We start from the raw sequence: 18,980 nt of genomic DNA on the forward strand, positions 1-18,980 counted from the left end.
CATCAGTATTAGAACCAACCCATCGCCTACCTGCTGCTTCAGTTTCTTCAGCTCTCCCTGATGCTGAGTAATACAGGAACCTTAGACCTCCTACTCTGCTTTGTCTCTTTTATCTACTTACCTGGCCATTGGATACTTTCCTTGCTGGGACATAGCACGTCTGTCTGTGTTTGGCTTCCCTCATTACAATTCCTCAAAGGGCTTCTCTACCCACTGGCTGAAGAGGTAAGCACAAATAACAGTTTTCACCTTCTTAACTTTTCTCAAATACAGTTGACCATCAGCTTATTAAAAACATTGAATTTACATTTTTACTGTGAAGAAAGGATCAGGGAGAAGTATGGCATATCAGTTTTCCAAGGCTGCATAACAAACTACCACAAACTGAAGGATCTCAAAAAACAATTTTTTTTTTTTTTTTTTTTTGAACTCTCCCACAGTTCTGGAGGCTAGAAGTCCAAAACAGGGGTATTGAAAAGTTTGGTTCCTATTGAGGACTGTGAGGGGGACACTCTGATCCATGTTTCTCTCTTAGCTTTTGGTGGTTGCTGACAATCCTCAGTGACCCTGGTTTGTTGAGGTATCCACTCCAAGATGCCTGCTTTATCCTTACATGGTGTTCTCTCTGTGTGTCTGTCTCTATGTCTTCTCTCTTCTTATAAGGACACTATCTATACTGGATTAAGAGCCTACCCTACTCTAGTGTGACTGCATCTTCACTAATTACATCTGCAAAACCCTCTATTCAAATAAATCACATTCTGAGATAGAGGAAATGCGAATTTCAACATAACTTTTTGGAGAATGCAATTAAATCTATAACAAGTGGTATAGGCTGACTTGTCACATTTGATAGCAAAAGTTTAGGACTATTCAAAATTATTAGAATTTATAACTTCAGATAAATATAGTATATATAATAAATATAATAAATAAATATACAGGTATGGTTTCTCTGCCTCAGATTCTTCTCAAAGTCTTTGTCTTATTCATATTAGTGGGATTTAGGGGTTTTGTTGTTGTTATTTATTTTGTCTGTGATAAATTCAAATGCTTTCACACTTGTACTATAAACAGATATACATTTGAGTCAATAAATATTTACATCTCTATTCATTATAAGATACTGTTTTGGGAACAAGAGGGGTTTACAAAAATATGTAAGGGCAACTCATTCCTTCAGGGATGTTTTAATCTAGAAGAAGGTTATCTAAATTCTAAGGTACTTACTATACTAAACTTCTTTTAAAAAATGCATTATAGATTCCAATAGAGGTGAAAATGACGTCAGGTGAAGAAATGAGGGAAAGCTTCCTACCAGCAGTTTTAAGTTTAGGTGTTAAAGGGCAAGTTCAGGAGAAAAGCAATGTATACTGGGTTAGGTAAAAGTACACATCTCTTGCCTACCACCACCTCCCCCACCCCCACTGCCGCCAAATTCCGAACTTCTTCGATTCCATCATCTTATAATATGAAAACAGATTGATAATAGGCAACATTTCAGGCAAAAGAAAATCAAATTTTTAATAAAGAAAGAATGGCAAGGCGAATACATCTCAGTGTGGTTGGATTAGAGCTAAGGGAACTAACCGGACATGAGACCGGAAAGGTGGGCCATGTATGACCCAAGGTAGTTGCCGACAGCAACAGCTCAACCTCCTGCTCTCAGGGCAGTCTCGATCAGAAATAAGAGATATATAAACACTTCCCAGCCAAAAACCTTGAGTTAAGTTTCAAGTCACCTTTACTACAAGTTCTGCCTGCTTCCCAAGTCCAGTAATGTCTGAGTTTGTAAAAATCTAGAATAGCGCTCTGGGGAATGGGTAGTACCTATGCATTGCTAGTGAAAATTTAAATTGTAGCATGTTTGCAGAGCAATCTTACAACATCTGTAATTTATTTATAAATATTATAAATATATTTATTTATAATAAATAAATATATTTACTTATATTTATAAAATATATTTATGTGTTTATAATACACAAATATATTTGTTTATAATATATAAATTTATTTATTTATTTATAAATACATTTATTTATAAATTCTCTGCCCAGGAGTTCATCTCTTGAGAATCTATCCTAAAAACATTTAAGAGCTAGTAGATAAAATTCTAGGTAGAAGGATATATGATAACATTGTTAATGGTGAAGAAAAATTTTAAAAACAAAAACCCAATATGAATAACCACCATAACCAAAGAATGAGGGATGCCTGGGTGGTTCACTTGGTTAAGCCTCTAACTCTTTGATTTTAGCTCAGGTCATAATCCCAGAGTTGTGAGATATCTCCCTGTGTTGGGCCCTGTGCTGAGTGTGGAGTTTGCTTATCCTTCTTCCTCTGCCCTACCCCCCAATGCAAACAAACAAACAAAACAGAGGGAAGACTGAATGAAACTAAATTATTATTATTAATGACTTAATTTTGCATATATTATGCTTTTATTTAATCCAGTTGAGTTGATCTGATTTCACAGTTCTGTTTTTAAAGGATTACTCTATTACTATGAAAGAGTAACAGTAAAGCAACAATAAAGGATTTTAAAATTTTGTGAAATTTTAAAACTTCCTAGTTCATACATGAATATACTATCACCATTTTAAAAATTTCAGGCAATTATTGTCTCCTCGCTGTTCTCGCTCCTATTCCAGAGATAAGGACAATCATAAGTGTGTATTTACTCTTCCAGGCTGTTTTTCCATGTATTCGCAAATACATGTAGCAGAGATTGCTGCTGTCATGTATGTTTCCCCCTTCTACCTTTACTGAAGAGTTTCTGGATTCTGGAGTTTTACCTGGACGCCTGGCTGCTCAGCCCAAGACTCGGCTTCCCCGCCTCCCTTATAGTTATATTGTGGTCCCGTGACTAGGCAGTGGGATGGGAGTGGAACTTCCAGATTGGGCCCTTAAATAAGGGATTGGGTGTAAACTCCTCATGCTGGCTGAGATTCTGGGGGGTACTTAAGCAGTGTTATGGGAGCTACAGAGGTTGTGTGCTGAGGCTGGAGCAGCTGGCCTGCCAGGCTTGAACTGTTTTCCTTCTACCCATTACTTAAGAGCAAAATAAATTCCTGCCTTGCTTAAAAAATAATAATAATAGTAATAATAATTTTGTTGTTGATAATAGGCAGTTTTCTCCACTTTTCCTTTAGAAAAGTTGTTGAGTGCATATATTCCATTATTACTTTTGAGTATCGTGATTGAAGTCATGAAGACAATTCTTTTTCTCCTTTAAAAATTCATGTATTACAAAAGAAACATGTATTTATTATAGAAAATCTAAAAAACAATATAAGAAAAATGAGGAAAAATCTTACTCATTCATAAATATTATTTACCTTTCAATATATATTGTCCCAAGACTTTTTTCCCCCTGAAAAATGTTTTTCACTAAAATGATATCATACAAAATAAGATGCTGGTGATAAATTAGTTTCTTATTGCTGTTTTATCAAATTATCACAAATTTAGAGACTTAAAAACAAATTTACAACAGGCCTGGGTGGAGGAAGAAATCAAACTTTGTCAGGTCTGAAAAACCTCAGCCAACCAAGAGGAGCTCTAGAACAAGTCTTAACTTTTCAGAGTGGTTTATGTCAGGTCCAGATTGTTGAATCCTACCCCAGCTGGCATCAAGTGCTGGGTGTGGGCTGTCCCAGGAAGGGAGTGAGGTTAGGCAAAGCAGCTATCTGAAGCTGACGCTGACCCAGAAAGAACTGTCAGCAGGAGGCTGTCTGCCAACCACACCCCTGTGGCTGAGCAAGAAATCTACCCTTGAAGGGGGTATCTGCATGTCCCCTACATAATGCACTTAAGACATTATCTATTTATTACTCTTTTATAATTTAGTTTTTTCATTTAATGTATCTTGAACATTTCCCAAAGACATGCATATTTCTTAATGTCTAATACTCTTAATATCTACAACAGATATTTCATAGTTGGGCTTCTGGGTTATGTTCATTGTTTTCACTCTTATGAATAATTATGCCACGAAGCATGAACATTAGAAATATTTAATAATGTCTACCTTAGACATGCTCTTTCCTACCTGGCCAAACTACTAATCACATTTTTTCCCCATTTCCCCTAACAATAACAGCATATTGGAATGGGACGTGGTAAAGCCAAAACTTTGCAATTTACCTTTCAAAAGTTGTATTTTAGGACAAGATCCTATACATGTTGTGGCATTAAGATCTAAAGTGTTCCTTATGAAGGTAATTTTACTCTATGAATACTAAGATGTAGGAAATCTTGTCAAATTTTGTAAAAGTTAAACATTAATTTAAAAAATACAAATCTAGGGGCGCCTGGGTGGCTCAGTGGATTAAGCCGCTGCCTTCGGCTCAGGTCATGATCTCAGGGTCCTGGGATCGAGCCCCGCATCGGGCTCTCTGCTCCGTGGGGAGCCTGCTTCCTCCTCTCTCTCTGCCTGCCTCTCTGCCTGCTTGTGATCTCTCTCTCTGTCAAATAAATAAATAAAATCTTTAAAAAAAAAAAAAATAAAAATAAAAAAATAAAAATAAAAAATACAAATCTATAGCAAATCCGGGCACCTGGGTGGCTCAGCTGGTTAAGCGACTGCCTTCAGCTCAGGTCATGATCCTGGAGTCCTGGGATGGAGTCCCACATCAGGCTCCCTGCACAGCAGGGAGTCTGCTTCTCCCACTGACCTATCTCCTCCTGCTCTTTCTCTCTCATATTCCCTCTCTCAAATAAATAAACAAAATCTTTTTAAAAAATACGAATCTATAGCAAATCTGAAATTCCTCCTTTATGGTCAACCTGCCTCCCTCTCTAAGGTTTCCTGGTGCTCTTCACCTCCCACTGACGCTGTCCTGCCAATTCCATTGTCCTGGAGTTTACCTTTATTCCCAGGGAGCCACAAAGGACTGCTCTCCTAGTCTTTGAAACTAAACCTAAACCAGGGGTAATGCCTTGAAATCACACAGACTATGGAGATTTACACATTCCCCTTACATTAAGCCAATCCTGAGAGCATGTTTGTGTCTACCAAGGAGAGCCAAGAATTCTCCACACAGAGAAAAAGTGGTTGGGAGATTAACAAACTTCATTCCTCTCCGGACTGAAAGTTAGTCATTTTAGGAGTCATGTCTGCTTATCTTCTTGGCAAATGTCTTTGTCCAGAAGCACTCAGAGAATTAGGACACATTTGTACCAAATAGGGAAAATTTTTGATAATGTTTTCAAATATGAATCGCTTTTCACATAGACAGATACATAAATAATTTTGCCAGCACTTGGAAGTAAAACTGCATTCACAAAAATAACTTTTTGCATCCTTAAAAACATCCCACTCACAATTGCTCAGTATAGAATGTTTATTTTGTGCCTGTTTCTTTCATTTCTAAGACAAACTTTCAAAATTTAATTGACTACTAAATTGTCATGTCACAGATAATACAGCCACATGTAATTTTTAAATATCTTATAAAGAAATAGGGCAAATATTTACACTGTTAAATGCTCAGTGAACCTGTATTAAAAATAATTTTAGGTTTGTATTTTTAAAATGTCATGTGCCTATACTGTCCTCCCTTCACTTAGAAAATTAAAATGAAATAACCCTGAAGACACATACAAAGTTACATAACTAAAATTCCTTTATGAAATACTTCATTAGCAAAGTAAGGACAATTTTTTTTTTTGCTAGAATTTATCAGCAAACTGGTATTTATATGTCTATGTATGTACACAGAATTTTTTTTTATCTTCCAAGGTAAGGGATATTACACCTGAATACAGAGCAGTCACTATGACAAATTATTGATGAAAACAAACAATAAGCTATTGTTCACTTTTATGGAAAAGCACTGGGTGGAAACGAAATTAACTGGAGTAAATATGATCTGACAGTTGGATGATAGTGCTGAACTAATTATTGTAACACTAAATGAAAAGAAGGCATATTTGGGTGCCAAACCAAGATATCTCATTTTAAACAGACTCTTCATTTTTTTTTTTTAAGTATGTAAAGGAAATGACAATCTCCAAATGAATTTCTCACCTACTTTAACTTACAAACTTTCACACTAATAGTGAAAATAGTGAAAAAGGAGTACAAGCATCAGTGAGATCATGGATCACTTAGCATTTCTATTTAAGTTGCTATGTTTTTTTCTGATTATAAGGCCATTTTTAATAACTGTTAAGACAGTAATACCTTGAAACATAATAATTGTGTAATTACCGTTATAACCTGCTACAGTCTTCTGTCAAAGCAACTGTTATCAATGGAATTTGCTCAATGCAGGGCCAAGATAGACGCAAGCAGAGTAGAGGTAAAGATGATCATTCTCTTCAGATCTTGGTTCTAAAGGAGACATTTATGGCAGGAGGAATATAAGACTTCATACACTGTGTACTCTAACTCCCCATTTTTTAATTGTTGGAACAGATCATAAATGTCTTGAGGGACAGAGAGCTGGTTAGCAGGGAAGTACAGACCTACAATGATAGAGCATTTCTAGTGGTAAAAGTGCTTTGGCTCATCGGTCCTACAGTTCATTATACAGCCAGGAATTGGTCTCCAAGTTCATAACAGTAACAGTATCAGTTGGTGCCAAAAGGCTGGCAGGTTTCTAAAAACCCTGGACTTTCAACTGGGTCTGACTCCCTCCCATAGTTGTAGCTAATAAGGTAGAATTTTAGTTCTTTCATCCCTGCAAAATATCTGGACCTTCTCCTCTTGCTCTTTTCTTTTTTCTACATTACTCCACTCCCCTGAGATCGATTCTTAATTTTATTTGCTTCTTCCTGCTCCTACATGTATTGCCCTGAAAGTTATAGAAGATAATGGCTTTCTGGCTTGGTATTCATCTCTTGTTCTCCAGCTCCCTTTACCTCTGGCCATGCCAGGGAAAGGATAGGAATCAGAATCATGGAAAGTTTGCAAGCAAGAAAATGGTGTTAAATAACAGTCTGGCAAGACAAGAAAGAGAGAAAAAAGATGTGAGGTCAAAAGAGTGAAAGATTAAAGACAAACTAGAATGTGGTAGATATAATGTTACGATTTATTCTTTAAGACAGTCACCAAGAAAAATGCAAGGATGTTGGTGACCACTTATGTGAAATGCCAACTTCATGTTGCAGAAAGGAGCCAGACAGCTTAGAAGGACCTGCCCCTTGGAATGCCCTTGTTTACCCCCATCCCATCTGCCTGAACAACTATTCATTCCTCAGCTTCCTCCAGTGGTCTCTCTTGTATCACCTGCTTTTTCCTTTGATAACATTTGCTGTCATCTGAAACTAATATATTTTATTTATTTGTGAATATGTTTATTGTCTCTCCTTCCTAATGGAGTGTATGCTATGTGACGTTAAGAGCATTTCTTTCTTGTTTACAACTATAGCCAGAACTCATTAAGGACTGCACATGTTGTGATGAGCACTGGGTGTTATGTGTGAGTGATAAATCATTAAATTCAGGGCGCCAAGGCAGCTCAGTCGGTTAACCATCTGCCTTCGGTTCAGGTCATGATCTCAGGGTTCTGGGATCAAGTCTGCTTCTCCCTCTCACTTCCCCTCTGTGCTCTCCCTTTCTCAAATAAATAAAATCTTTAAAAAAAAAATCACTAGATTCTACTCCTGAAACCAATACTATACTATATGTTAACTAACTTGAATTTAAATAAAATCTTGGAGGAAAAACAAACAAACAAACATTGGTAGCCAGCATTGAGCAGTGCCTGGCACAAAACTGATGCTTAATAACCTTGATAAATGCATGCATAAATGGACGAACGAATGAAGATCCAGTTCAAGCATCATATCTTGTAAATTTTTTGCTATGCACCTTAGTAATTTCTTTCTTGTTATAATGGTGGCACCTCCTATATATAGTTGTATTCTATTTTAATAAACACATTTGTTTACTTTTGATATCTAATAAAATATGAGTCCCCTAAAGATTGGGTCATGTATTATTTCTGTTGGAATTCCCAATCACTTAGTATATAGTTTTGTGAGCAGATGAACAGTTTTGAGAAAATATTATTAGGTTTCCAGAGCCATACTGACTACCTGAGAAAATTAAAATTTCATAAGCTATCAGATGTGGAAAATATAGTTTTTTATAATTCAGATAGTAGAGAGGTTTATATTATTTGCTTAAGGAGATATATCATAATCTAACTATATGTTTTCTCCTTGCCTATAATTCTGTTCAACTTTATCCACTTCCTTGGCAAAAAAAAAAAAAAAAAAAAAAAAAAGCTATTTAATATAGGCAAATGCAAGGCTAAGAAACATTTCTGTTGTGTTCTTTTTAAGAATTGGTTTCTAGCCTTATACTTCACCATCTTCAACTTCTAGATGCTGTGGTGCTTGAAAATAATTGTGAGTTTCTCAAGCATGCTTAATAAAAATTCCAGGAATACCAGAGACTTCTTGACAACAGACATTAGTTTAAAGGAAAAGTCACTTTCCACTGCTTTGCAAACTTTTCACTTAATAAGATGCCTTACATTTAATCAAGGTAGAAAGAGACAGGATACAAAAATGTGGACTTTTTTTTTTTTTTTACAATAAAGGACACAGATTAAGGAAAACTCTTAATATTTTTCTCCATTATGGATATTAACTCTTGGTTTTTTTGCCTGAACATTTATTTAGATGAATTTTCAATAAAAGGTATAAGATGTATGTGCTTTGACGTTCTTAAAAGTGATATTATTGAGCAACCAAGTATTCCAGGTGCCCAAAGAGTTTCCTGGGATACAGGATTTTCAGTGCTAAAATCAGGCAAAACAGGATGCTTATTCTCCCTGGACTGATATAACACTTTTTTTTTCTTTTTTAACTTAAATAATACACTTGAGTTTCTAGATTTTCACAAGAATGCATCTCTAAGGTATAAAGAGAGAAAGCTAACTCATTTTTGTTTGAAAGGTTGACACTTTGATGTTTCATTTTTATCCCAAGATGATGATGATTATTTATTTATAATAGATGTAAGGGTACATGGCACTTACAAACACCTAAAAGACATAGCTCCAGTGAGGTTTCCTATCTAACTCGATTTACAATACGCCATGAAAGAGCAAAAGGGGAGACAGAATAAGTTGGAAAAAAAATCAGTACTGGAAGGCTTAGTGAAAGAAATGTGTTCTAAGCTTTCAAGGAGAGATGTCAAGAAATAAAAGGAAGTTTGTTCAAGTAGGACTAATCTAGTTTTAAACCTTTGGAGAATCATACATGCATAAGTAATAGGAAAATGGATTTTTCTACCTTTTTTTCTTATCACATCGTCTTAGTAAAGTTTTTTTTTAAGTCATCATTTTACAATGACCCTCTTTTTTTTTTTTAAGATTTTTTTTATTTATTTACTTGACAGAGAGAGATCAGAAGCAGATAGAGAGGCAGGCAGAGAGAGAGAGAGGGAAGCAGGCTCGCTGCTGAACAGAGAGCCCGATGCGGGACTCGATCCCCGGACCCTGAGATCATGACCTGAGCCGAAGGCAGTGGCTTAACCCACTGAGCCACCCAGGCACCCCCTACAATGACCCTCTTTAACCTTACGACTGTTTTCTGCCTTAAACTGTTTTCCCTGGAGTTGTACAGATACACCAGCTTCTTATGGTTAATATTTGTCAGGTATATAATTTTTATTCCGCTTTTTCAAATTTGCCATGTGACTATGTTTAAGACGTGCCTTTTAAAATAGCATATAGCTGGGGTGCCTGGGTGACTCAGTTGGTTAAGTATTCGACTCTTGGTTTCAGCTCAGGTCATGATCTCAGGGTCGTGAGATGGAGTCCCTGTGTCAGGTTACATGCTGGGTGTGGAGCTTGTTTAACATTCTCTCTTCCTCTCTCTTTGCCTCTCACTCCCTAACAAATAGCATAAGCTGGAAATTTGGAATCCAGTCATCAAATTTTCACCTTTTAATTGTCGAGGTTATTACTTTTTCCTTTATCGTGTTTCTTAGTATTTTATTCCTGCCAACTTACTTTGTATTCTAGGTTCTTTTTTTTTTTCCTTTACTCCCTCCAGTTGCACTGACAAACCGTCTTTATTCCATTTTCTTCCTTCTAAACTATTGGAAGTTATACATTATTTTTGTTATTTTAGTGGTTCCCCTTAAGTTTCTAATATATGTAACCTAACCTAACAAAGTCTAACATTAATCAATATCCTTATACTCCTCACCCCATGATATAAGTAACTTCTAACTCCTCCCCTGTAATTTATGTCTAATATTTTCATCATCTTATTTTTAAACCACACACAACTAGTCATTATTTTTACAGCAATTGTCATTTAGGTTTACTTCAGATTTATCCATATCCATTCTTACCATCCATTTATGGATCCTGTTTCTACCGTCTGGGTACAACTTTCTTCTTCCAATAGTCAATCACTGAGCAGTCATTTAAATGACTCTTTAGTCTCTAGTGACTAAAAACAAAAATCCAGTAAATGAAAAGTCCTCTATCTGAAAATATCTCCACCCTCCCCCACAACTCTTGAAGAATTATTTAGTGGGGTACAGAACTCTAAACTGGTAGTTATTTCCTCTAAGCATTGTGAGACTATTATTTATTTTTTATTTTCTAAGCTTTCTTATTGTTTTTGAGATATCTGCTGCAGTCCAAATGCTATTTCTGTGTAGAAATACCTCTTTCTTTCTCACCTTTTCTTTCCTGGTAATCTTCTTTCTCCTGATTGTCTTTAATTTTTTGTTGCCTCTGGTGTCCAGCAGTTTCAGCTGGATATTACTGGCATAACTTTATTTGTATTTATTCTGGTTAGAAATCATTGTGTCTCTGGACTGTAAGGAATCTTATTTTTCCTCAACCTGGAAAAACTTTTAATTATTATTTCAATATTCTACTTCTTTTATATATATATATTATATATTTATATATATTATATAATATATATTATATATAATAATATAAAATATATATATATTTCTCAGAACAGCCCAGAGAGATACATATACATACATACACATATATGTATGTACATATATATATGTATGTGTGTGTGTGTATATATATATATATATGATTTTCTATTCTGTCTTCTACATGTCTTAGTCTCTCTTTCATTTGCTTAACCTTTGTATCTCTCTGGGCTGTTCTGAGAAATTCAAACATTTCAACATTTTCTCTTCAGCTTTATTTCATCTACTGTTTGACCTGCTCATTGTTCATTTTTATTTCAAGAATCCTTAAAATTTTTTAATTTTTAAAGTTTTAAGTGATGAGTCTTCAAATCAGTCTGAATTTTTTCCTAGTGCCTAATTCTTATGGTTTCCATTCATATATGGTTTTAACTATATTAAATAAACTTTTATTATTTTCTGTCTCAACTGTTTTATTACTCCTCATGTGTTCCAAATATGTTTCTTACATTTGCTAGGTCTCAGGTAGATCATTTTCTTGTGATTTTAAAAATATTTTATTGTGATCATATCTTGCAAATTAACTATTTACTCCAGAGGCATTTTGTGCAGCATAGATTATAAAAATCTCTTCAAAGTAGTTTTACATTTATTTTTTCCAAGTGTGTTAGGAGAAATGATCATCCAGGAATCATTTTTTTAAGCATCTTTATTGAGATATAGTTCACATGCCATAAGATTCATGAGTTTAAGGCACACAATTCAATGGCTTCAGTATATTCACAGAATTCTGCAACCATCATCACAATCTAAGGCTAGAAAAAGTTATCCCTCCAAAAAGAAAGACTGTACCTATTAGAAGTTGCTCATATCTTCCCCTTCCCCAAGGAAATGCTAATTTACTGTCTATCCTTAATGATTTGCCTCTCCTGGAATTCTTTTATATAAATAGAATCATGTAATATGTGATGTTTTGACTTCTTTCATTGAGCATATTTTCAAGGTCCGTCTATGTTGCATCATGTACCCATACTTTATTCCCTTTGATTGACAAATAATATCCTGTAGTATAGCTATACTCTATGTTGGTTATTCTTTCATTAGTTGATGGACATCTGGGTGCTTTTCACTTTTTGATTATTATGAATAATGCTTTTATGTATATTCATGTATAAGTTTTAGCATGGATTTATGTTTTTATTTCTCTTTGAATATAAACCCAGGAGTGGAATTACTACACCATATGGTAACTCCAGTTTAGCATGTTAAGGAATTGCCAAACTGTTTTGTCATGTTTATAGCATTGTACATGCCCAACAGCAGTGTTTGAGGTTCTGATTTCTCCACATCCTCATCAACATTTGTTATGATCTATTGTTTTTATTATAAACCATCTAGTGAGTAGGAATTGGCATCTCATTATAATTTTGATTTGCATTTCCCTAATGGCTAATGATGTTGAGCATCTTTTTATATGCCTGTTGGAATTTTGTATACATTTTCTGGAGATGCATCTATTCAGATTATTTTTCCCATTTTTTTTTGAATGGGTTGTCTTTTATTATTGAGTTATAAGTGTTTATATATTCTGGATACTAGTCTCTTATCAGATAAATGATTTATAAATGTTTTCTCCCATTCAGTAGGTTGTCTTTTCACTTTCTTGATGGTATTATTTTCAGAAAAAGCAATTTAATTTTGATACAGTCCAATTTACCTACTTGTTTTCCTTTCATCCACATTGCTTTTGGTGTCAAATCTAATAAACCATTGCTTAATCCAAGTTCATGAAGATTTAGGTTTTTACTCTGATGTTTCCATCTAGGAGTTTTATAGGAGTTTTATAGTTTTAACTCTTGTAAGTTTATTTTTGTGTATGGTTTAAGCAAGGGGTCCAATTTCATTCTTTTGCGTGTGGATATTTGGGTTTTTTTAGCACCATTTGGTGAAAAAGACAATCTTTGTTCTCGACTTGTCTTGGTACTTACAATGATGAATTTTACATGTCCACTTGGCCGGACCACAGTAGCCAGATATTTGGTCACATATTTTGAATTTTTCTGTGAAGTAGTTTTTAAAATGAGTTTAACATTTAAACTGGTAGACTTTGAGTAAACAGATTACTCTCCATAACGTGGATTAACCAATCAGTGGAAGGCCTTAATAGAACTAGGATCTCCCCCTACCAAGAAAGGGACTCTAGCAGGGTGCCTTTGGACTCAAACTGCAACTTTTCCTTGGTTATCCAGTCTGCAAGCCTATCTTAAAGATTTGGACTTGCCAAGACTTCACAACTGTATAGGTGAATTCCTTAAAATCCATCTATTCATCATGTATGTACAAATCTATTTATCTACACACACACACACACACACACACACACACACACACACACACACACACACGCTTATCCTGTTTCTCTGGAGAACCCTGACAAGCCTAACTAACATAGCACCATTGTCAAAAATCAATAGGCTTCAATAGTAAGGGTTTATTTCTGGACTTTCAATTTTCTTCCTTCTATTCCATTTATCTATAGTTCTATCCTTAAACCTGAACTACCAACTGTAATATTTATGTTTCTATTTCAGGATTTATACACACAGGATTCATGCATATGAACCGTAGTTTAGGACCAGAGTTCAAACCTATGCATGGCAAACACTTGGTTTTGAACCTCTTGTGAGATATTTCTGTTTTCTACCCAGAGAACTGAAATACACATGATAACTTGATTCATATTAGGTCACTGGAAACATTTTGTTACCTCTTTATCACCAAAGGTAAAAAAAAAAAAAAAAAAAAAATCAGAGGACCCCAGATTTTGCAAGTTCCTTCATTCTAATTTCATGTCTTGATTGCCCCCTCCAAATCCCACCTTATGTCTCTGCATGGCCATTAAACTCAAGACTTTGGGCATTGTAACTCATCTCTAAATTTGAAAAACACCTCCAAGATGTATAGCAACTTGTGTTCTTAATCTTTGTTTTTACCATTTCAAGATTTGCATTCATTCATTGCAAACATACATAGAGACACATGTTTATATATTAATACCTGTATCACTTTGAGTTACATTTATAATGTCTTCTAAGTATTTATGGGAGCTGAGATTATTTTGGTCAAAAGCTTTGCTGGAAGCAGAATTCAAATATATTGGTTATCTTTGTCAATTTCAAAGGTCCACATTGAAAATTCAAATACAGTTGAAAGAGTTCAAATATGGATTATCTTCTCATATGGAAACAAAAAATAAGTACTCTAAATTATATTATCATGAATACTCTAAAATTATTTATATATTGAATACACAAAGCTATTATCAGGATTAAATGAGATAATCTGAGCCAAGCCAATATATTAATAATAATTAGAATATATCAGTTGCCACTCAATAAATGAAATTATTACATTAATTTTGTTATTATTACTTAGTTATACATTGAGTTACATGTATGTCTGATTTACCTTTGGAGTTAATATTACAATATTTTTTCTTCATAGGAAAACATGTATTCTGAGTTCCAAATAACTAATTTACGAGTGGATTTTGAAATAAAAAGAAGTGGTGTCTGTCATTCTATATTATATATAAGACTGTATTTACTTGAAGTTGAAACCATTTAGTCAAATACCTAGGCAGGTTATATTTCAGTGAAGCATACGGTTTCTAAATGTTGTTTCTCTCTCAGTGCAATGAAACATTCAAGGAGATACATGATTTGAATAACTGATTTTTAAGGTCTCGGAACAAATGTTCCAGAGAAAAATGTAACTATTTTACTGAAAAAAATAATTAGCTACAGGAAAGTTTCTAATTTCAATTATTAATGCATAGAAATGATGCAACAAACCACAATAATTTCAGAACATTTACCTGTAATTCTTGAGATGAACTATATCCATCTTTCATTTCTACTAAAGAGATAATAAGATACTTATTTCTAATTTTACTTTTAAGCTCTGATTTTATTCATATTGATGATGTTATTCTAAAAGTTCATCTATGAAATGTTTTTAAACTAAAAAAAAACCTAAAATTTTAAACATTTAAATTTTTTCTTATCAAAATGTCTTTGTTTCTGGAAAGCTATTCCTGTGTTCTATGCTGTCAAATACATTTGAGAAGCAACAAATCAGCATTGTACTAACACTTACTTTTTCCTAATAAATATTTTAAGAAACATTAATTACAAATCATAGGTTTTCTTACAAAACACAAGTGATTTCACATGGTCCCAAAAATATTCTAGTCATACAACTTTAACTACTTCTATCTTAGAGAGCTAGCAAGTTCGATACCTGTATTAAGTTTCTATTAGTTTATTTAGGAAAAATGAGCAAAAACAAAGACATAAAATGTGCTTAGTATTTATAAATTTACCGATATGGGCACTCCATCAATTAAAACAATTGCTAAGCTATACACCGCATAACTATATCTAATATACTGTACAGCCATAATTTTTCTTAGCTTTAACATATTTTGCAAGAGCAGATGGATAAGTTCTACAAAATGTAAAACTGTTTGATTTTATATAAAATGCTGAAATTATTTCATGTATTTTTGAACTTGTGTTGTGGATGAAAATTAATCTAAGCACACTTCCAATTTATTAAAATAGACATTTAACTCTGCATAATTCTATACATTTAACGTAGAATGAAGCTTTAAACATGCTTTCTCAACATGATTGACAGCTGATACAGTCTGCCTTAGTTATGTGAACTTACTTCATAAAAAATTGTTATGTTCATTGTGTATATATACCACATCTTCTTTATCCATTCATCTGTTGATGGACATCTAGGTTCTTTCCATAGTCTGGCTATTGTAGACATTGCTGCTATAAACATTCGGGTACATGTGCCCCTTCGGATCACTATGTTTGTATCTTTAGGGTAAATACCCAGTAGTGCAATTGCTGGGTCATAGGGTAGTTCTATTTTCAACATTTTGAGGAACCTCCATGCTGTTTTCCAGAGTGGTTGGACCAGCTTGCATTCCCACCAACAGTGGAGGAGGGTTCCCCTTTCTCCACATCCTCTCCAGCATCTGTCATTTCCTGACTTGTTAATTTTAGCCATTCTGACTGGTGTGAGGTGATATCTCATTGTGGTTTTGATTTGTATTTCCCTGATGCCGAGTGACGTGGAGCACTTTTTCATGTGTCTGTTGGCCATCTGGATGTCTTCTTTGCAGAAATGTCTGTTCATGTCCTCTGCCCATTTCTTGATTGGATTGTTTGTTCTTTGGGTGTTGAGTTTGCTAAGTTCCTATGCAGCCATCAAAAGAAATGAAATCTTGCCATTTGCGACGACGTGGATGGAACTAGAGCGTATCATGCTTAGTGAAATAAGTCAATCGGAGAAAGACAACTATCATATGATCTCCCTGATATGAGGACATGGAGAAGCAACAATGGGGGGTAGGGGGATAGGAGAAGAATAAATGAAACTAGATGGGATTGGGAGGGAGACAAACCATAAATGACTCTTAATCTCACAAAACAAACTGGGGGTTGCTTGGGGGAGGTGGGATTGGGAGAGGGGGAGCGGGGTATGGACATTGGGGAGGGGAGGCGAACCATAAGAGACTATGGACTCTGAAAAACAACCTGAGGGTTTTGAAGGGTCAGGGGTGGGAGGTTGGGGGAACAGGTGGTGGGTGATGGGGAGGGCACGTTTTGCATGGAGCACTGGGTGTTGTGCAAAAAGAATGAATACTGTTACGCTGAAAAAATAAATAAATAAATAAAAAGGGAAAAAAAAAAAAAAAAAAAAAAATTGTTATGTTCAGTTGCATTTCCCAATTGACATCAATCTCACTTTCTCATAATTTAATCATTTAAAATCTTAAGAAGTGTTGTTCTTATTAAAGAAATATTTTTTAGAAAATATTTCTGTAGAAATAATCTACTCATTTTCACTTTCAGGTAAAAGTATAAAATATTTTTAACATACCTGTTTTTATAGCTTATTTGCTTTTATATCATTCATTATTTAAAAGATTCTCTTGAGGGGCGCCTGTGTGGTTCAGTCGGTTAAGCAACTATCTTTTGATTTCTGTTCAGGTCATGATCTCAGGATTGATCAAGCCCCACATTGGGCTCTATACTCAGCACAGACTCTGCTTGAGATTCTCTCTCTCCCTCTCCATCTGTCCCTCTTCCTGCTCATGCACTCTCTCTCTAAAATAAATAAATATAATCTTTAAAAATAAACAAATACAAGTTTCCCTTGAGTTGTTTGATGTCAAATGACAATAGTGCCATAAAATAAAAATAAAGGACTTTTCATTAAATATATATAAGATCTAATAGTCTCTCAATGAGTTATTGATAAATAAAAACTGCATTCTTCCCAAAATGCTAGGAAGAAAAGCCTCACTATATTTATCTCAGAATTTTTTCTGTTAAGACAAAGGGAAAAGATATGACTGCCTACATTACTCATAAGTAATAGATAAAAATTCACAGTAAAAAGGTGAATTTATTGCCCATTCCAATAGAGATTCTGAAAATGACTTTATTTCCTAGATATTAAAACTTAAAAATTAGTTCTAAAAAATTCTTGAATATTTTGAACCAATTAGAACTGCGAGAATAATGTCAAGTACAAATATAATGTATAAGTTTTTGTCACTTGTTATATTTATATTTTCTAAAGAGATTTTCATTGGTGTTAAAGCTCACCTAGCAGTTTTCCTGATATATGTGTTCATAGAAAGATTTGGAAGACCAGCATAAGAAAATGGCTAATCATAAGAATTTAGAGTAAATATGACTCTGTTTTTATTTTAAAATATCTTTATTTTTCAGATGATTTGTTTCACATGAGTTTTGTATACGATAAACAGATTGTGAGGGCATACTCTTCTCACTATAGATTTTGCTGTGTTTTCACAATCTATGATTCTAGTTACCAAATAATAAAACAGCTAGCCTCTCTGGCTGCAGAGATAGCTTTCAAGCTATAAATCAATGCACTAGCTTCTTGTAAACTGCTATGAAGCCTGGAACAATTTAACACCAAGAGAGGTGTGAATTTCCTCTATTTATCTTAATAAAGTGTTAACTTCAGAGTATTTCAGTGCTTGCAGTTATATTCCAAGATAAAAATGCTCAGATGCAGTTATGGAAACTTAATTAAATAACTTCATTTCTTAGTGTTTTTCTTAGGTTCTACTACTTAACTACTACTATTTCAAAAAAAGTTCTTAGAACTAATGAAAATAATTGGTAAAATAAATTTCCGAGCATAAACACAAAAAAATTTTACAATACTGCCAAAGATTTTATCAACAATAAAAATAACATTGAATTCATCTATCATGTGATAAAACTGCAATGCTACTACAAAGTAATACATTGGCTAGAACAGGAATTGAGCTTGGTTTTAAAACAATGAGTCTGGAGTGAGATTTTTCTGGTTTAAGATCTTGGCTCCACTATTTACTGTCTAAAGCTTTTTTGGGTAAATTATACAACCACCCTGTACCTCAGTTTAGTCATCTATTAATGGTATGATAATTGTAGTACTTCACAGAGCTACGATAAAGGTTAACTGAGTTTATAGTTCTATTTAGAACAATGCCTGGCATATTATTATATCAAGTGTTGAATGACATACATTTTCACTTTTGTGGTTTCTATTATCTCTCTGGATATGGTATTGTTCCAGAGAATAACTAATGCTAGTCAATTTCTCACCTACAGGAAAAATAAAAGATAAACTTATCCAATCTGTTACTAATTCAGAACTGAAATCATAGCTAATATTTTGGAGAACACGTTGACATTCAAAAAGACCTGCTAGAAAAAAATTAGCTGAATACAGCCAGATAAAACTGAATCAAAAAGTATATAGTTCTATGTTTAGATTTTTAAAATTAAATGCCAAGTCTAGAATAGAGGAATTTAGTTTACCAAGAAAGAGAACTTGACAGCACTATTTGTCACCACACAGTTCATTCTAAATTTACCTGGTAATTGACGTGACCATCTGTGTTAGTTAATTGACTTTATCCAAGGGAAAGACAAACTTCTCGTATCTTTATGCTAGGAAGCAGTTTTGCAAGTTGGAGAAAGACAGCCACTTAAAT

General features: G+C 34.2%; 1 long non-coding RNA gene across 3 annotated transcripts in view; it reads right to left on the reverse strand.

Annotated features, from left to right (window-relative positions):
• The window catches only part of LOC123951654, a 46,985-nt gene that overhangs the window by 13,661 nt on the left and 14,344 nt on the right, over positions 1 to 18,980 (reverse strand). For 2 of the 3 annotated variants that reach the window (XR_006820489.1, XR_006820490.1), the window contains exon 4: positions 122 to 217. This is a non-coding gene — a long non-coding RNA (uncharacterized LOC123951654). Of the gene's footprint in view, positions 1 to 121; positions 218 to 6,217; positions 6,341 to 10,324; positions 10,426 to 18,980 lie in introns of all 3 variants that reach the window. The other variant, XR_006820491.1, reaches the window with a different exon arrangement.

This window comes from Meles meles, chromosome 10 (assembly GCF_922984935.1).
Source record: "Meles meles chromosome 10, mMelMel3.1 paternal haplotype, whole genome shotgun sequence".
NCBI classification, from domain to species: Eukaryota; Metazoa; Chordata; class Mammalia; order Carnivora; family Mustelidae; genus Meles; species Meles meles.